Source organism: Sinocyclocheilus grahami, unplaced genomic scaffold (genome assembly GCF_001515645.1).
Source record: "Sinocyclocheilus grahami isolate Dianchi unplaced genomic scaffold, SAMN03320097.WGS_v1.1 scaffold863.1, whole genome shotgun sequence".
NCBI classification, from domain to species: domain Eukaryota; kingdom Metazoa; phylum Chordata; class Actinopteri; order Cypriniformes; family Cyprinidae; genus Sinocyclocheilus; species Sinocyclocheilus grahami.
The window spans coordinates 712,485-717,468 of NW_015506042.1; positions in this window are offsets into that span (position 1 = coordinate 712,485).

Here is a 4,984-nt window from a genome sequence, read left to right on the forward strand (position 1 = left end):
CATAAAACAGTATAAAATCTAAGACAACATACACCATGACCTGAAGGATACACTGTTCATTCAAAGAAAGGTTTTCCTATGAATGAATTAGTAGAAAAGTCCATTTCAACTGTGCCTTGTGCCTCCTCCTTATGAAAAATGTGGTGCGAGGGGAAATTCTTAACATGCCATTAGGTCGTAAATGGATCTGGTCTAGCAGAGGTGTCGTGGTTGCCATGGGGACCAGGGGGGGCCTGGTGTCGTTGCAGACATCCTGGCATCCAGTTTATTGGGTGAGGGGACTGTGACGATTTGTTAATCTAATGAATAACTGATTTGTTAAATCAAATGAAAAATTGTGTGTTTGATTGGTCCAGACGCTACAACAGCTTTGTAACGATTTGATTGTTGATGATTTGGCATGATGGATATTTGATTCTTCAAAGCTCATCCTGGACTAGCTGTCATAGCAACAGGTCCGTAAACTTAAACCTGCTCGGGAGCAGACTTGTTTCATGTAAACAGGATTAGATTGCATCTTTTTAAGTGGAATTAATATTTAAAAATCTGTCCTAGCCACTGCTATTTTATTACAAGAGTACCCTACTAATCCGGGGACAATAATTTAAAATAATAATAATTTGAAAATGAATTTGAAAATAATATTATGATGTTGTGTAATCTATAATACTATAGACACAGCCAGTTTTACTAATTGAAAGATTTATTCGTGATAAAATAATTACTTATAATTGTATTAGAGTCTTACACACATGCTATACAGTTAATCTGAGTCTTGCATTAATTTGAGTGGTGACAGCTATTATGGGAGTGGCTTGATGGCACGCAGGAGATGCAGGTAGCTTGATCTTGACCCTTAAAAAAACTTTAATTAATGCTGTCACATAACAAATCTGTTTCGAAGATAAAATTACATGAATTGCTAATTACAACATTGAAATAAAAATGTAATGCCTGTACAAATACTAGAAATCGTGAATATAAATAATTGGCAACCATGTAAAATAAAATAAAATAAAATAAAAACTGTGCACATTTAATTTATCTATTATAACATTTATGTAGTTTTGTTCACTTGGCTGTTTCCTTATAAAGGTCCAGAAATGTGTCAAGTTTCGTCAGGTGTCTTTTTTAATTATATGATGTCATTACATTGCTGTCTTGCCCCCAGCCAAACGCTGCATTGCTGATCGTGGTTTCGAGTATCAATACACCTGCCCTTTACAGGGAACACAAGAACGCACAGTAATCTTAGACAACTTAATCCAGATATTTTAATCAGATCCGCAAATTCGTTTGAAGAACCAAATTAGCCAGAGATCAGTTATCACGATTAGAAGATCAGGCATCTTTCAAGTCATCTCAGATGTATTAAGCGAGGTACGAAGAACGGGGCCCAGGTCACTTCTGTAAAAGAGATTTTTAATCTCAGAAAGTTTTTTTACCTGGTTAAATAAAGGACAATAATAATTGAGCTCAGATCAGAGTCTCCGTGATAATCTCTGCACAGTACTGGCTTCGAGAGGTTTTGAAATTCATCAGTGGGCCTGTAATGATCTTGATGTTATCCAACACTTGCCCTCAGAAGCCATTAGAACAAATAGAACTCTGAGGGATCAACAGAAAGGTTATGAGCAAACCAGAGTCCACCTTGAATCTTCAATGGAACTGCCTTTCAGATGTTTTGGGCTACAAACACAGAGCCATTGAGTCAATCTTGCCATGAAGACAGCCTTAGATGCTGACATGGCAATAAAAATAAACAACTAACTAATGAACCAGCTTACCTCATGAGCTCTTGAAGGCCTGGCGATCATGAGAAGCAGACCTCCAGATGTTGCCCAATGTCATGCTTCCTTGGTGCTATACCCCTCACACTAGTGAGACTTTTGCTGTTAGAGAGATCCTCATATTCTGTGACTCATCAGAACAGTCTTATGGTGTGGTAGCCTATACGTACAGAATCTAGTACTGGCCAATCGTATCTCTCCTTTCTTCTGGCTAGATCTTGTGTTGCCCCGAAGAAGCATTTGTCGATCCCGTGACTCGAACTATGTGCAGCACGAAAGTTCCTAAATGCAGCAGAACACCGCTACCTGTGTGAACGAGCTCAGAACAAATGCGTTTACTTGCTGACTGGTCTCGATCACTTGACCACTAAAGGAGCAGAGGTCTCTGATACAAACCACAGATGTTGCGGTGATGTAAACTAATTTAAAGCCAGATGAAACAGCGTTGAGATTCTCAACAGCACTGACACAGAAAATAAGAGAAACATTGTGCGACAACAATCCAGTTACAATCATTTTCAATACACATATCACCAACATTTACAATGGATTTACTGTAGTAACAATAACTGTAACATGGTATTGTGGCAGAAATGTAGAATATTCATATCGAATCAAATTAATCAATTCAAGAAATCTTGCTGTCAAGTGCACAGTAGAAGTTATGTCTTAGATAATTAAGGGGGAATATTTAATGACAGCCTTAAAGTTCCTTAAATTGACCCTAAGGTTATTTCTTGCAACCCAAGTTTCACTAATGGGTACCCTTAACTAAGGGATTTCTTAGCTTAAGGGCTTTCATGCAACCAGGCCCTGGAACTTACAGGGGGCAAGAGTGGCATTATGTTTGCAAATAATCCAGCTGATTATATAACAAATGGTAAAACATCTGTCAGAACTTATCAGGCCAAACCGATGGAGCCAAGGTCCCTCTTTCCATATGGCTCACTAGGTCACCAACAGAACTTTCAGATGATCACTTAAACCCCATTTCTGTGGTGTCACCTTTGTTCCATTCTAGTCAGTTTTCTACCTTCCAAGACCTGCTGATGGCTACGACAGCATCCATTCACGGGGCGGCTGAGTAGAACAGAACTCCCTCTGCTGAGGCCTACAATGAGGCTGAAATAAAAGGCTGAAATCTTGAGACAGGCACAGAGTCATTTAGGGATGCTATTGATGATATTGCATGCCTAAAAAAACGGAAGACCCTCTTGTTATCAAGACATTTTCTGTCTTTGTCCCCAGAGCTAGAACAAGTAACTGGGCTTATTTGTGTTGGTGGAAGGCTTCGGCAAAGTAATGATTGCAATATTGAAAAATGCAGAAAAGAATTCTCATGTTGGTGAACGACTGACGATCACGAACAAAACCAGTCTGATCTTCTTTAATTAGAGATGGCAAGAATATCTCTAAGCATCGTGCTAAGACCTTAGAAAGAATCTTACTATCCGTGTTAATCAAGGAAATAGGGCAGTAAGCGGGTACTCATCTGGAGTTTTTTTTTTTTTGAGAATAAGCTGTATGTTGGCCTGGTAAAATGTTTGAGGTAGCCTACCTGTTTCAAAAGAAGTCGAAAAGACTTTAAGTAATATATCAGTAAATAGATGTCCATATCTTTTATAAAAATCTGAACTGAAACCATCTGGCCCAGGGGCTTTACCATTTTTCAGTAGTCCAATAGCCTCCAAGGTCTTGTCTTTAGAAATACTACTAGACAGTACAGTACTTCCCTATCTTCATCGCTTAATCTAGGAAGATTTACACAGTCTAACAAATGTTTCATTACATATTCGTATGCTGAGGTGTCTGAGGAATAAAGTTGAGAATAATATTCTGTCATAAGTTTATTTATTGTCTTAGTCAGATGGTGTGTATTGCCATTACTGTCTTTTAATTAGGAAATTACATTAACTGTTTGGCTGCCTTTAACCTAGGGTGGCCATATGTGCCATATGGGACACGTCAACTCAACTCAACTCAAACTTTATTTATAAAGCACTTTCAACACCACGACTGGAACCAAAGTGCTGTACAGAGAAAGACAAATGAAAAATAATAATAGTCAAATAAAATAAATAATATTAATTGTAACAACAAATATCATACACAGCTAAAAAAAACATTGTCAAAAGCTAGAGAAAACAAATGAGTTTTAAGCGAACTCAGAAAAACACCCAAAGTTGGAGAAGTTCTAATAGACAGAGGAAGGGCATTCCAGAGCCTAGGAGCTGCCACAGAGAAAGCACAATTCCCTCTACATTTTAGACGAGATCGTGGAACCATTAGGAGTAGTTGATCATTTGAGTGCTGAGATCTGCTGGATTGACAGACACTAATTGAATCAGTAACATAGTCAGGTGTAACGAATCAACTCATGGGAAATATGAATAATTAACCATAACTAGTTATAATAAATTATTCATATTTTAGATCCGCTGTAGATATTTACTTGACCTCTCAGGGTCAACTGTCTGTCAATTCTAAGAACGTTAATTTCCTGGTTAAGGGAAATAACTTCTTACTGTACAATTCTACAAAAAGCTTGTAGCGTAAATCTTGCATAATAAGTGACTCCGGTTATAAGCAAACAATGAACACGTCAAGTGTGATACAAGTAAGGTTTTATTAACTACATAAACACTTAAACTAGTCTAACGTACTACATAAACACATAAACTGGTCTAACATCCTACATAAACACATAAACTGGTCTAACATACACATACACACACACACACCTACAGTTGGTATAGGAAAGGGTTAAAGTTTAACTCAGTACAGAAAAGAGACATAAGGAATTAAATTTATGGAACCATTTGCATATTCAGCAGATCTACACCTGAGGGAAGCGTCAGATTCTTAGTTCAAACACACCTTTGTAAAAAGGTGTAACTGATACTTAATGTATTAATTAATAAGACTAAGTTTGATACTTGCGAGTCTCGACTGTCTGAAAGAGATTCCTGATGCAATCTTAAGGCCCAAGATCTTGCTGAAGTTGGTTGATGAGAAAGAAACAGTTTGAGTCAGAGAATCTTGGTGAAACGGAAAGGTCAAGGCCGAAGCCTGGCACGAGCTTAAGATGTTCTGGAGCGTTGGAGCGTCTTATCGAAACCTAACAGAACCACCGACTGGGTGGGTCCCTGGAGTGCGGCCTTTAAAGCCTGCAAAGATTCACGCCTCTCAAGATG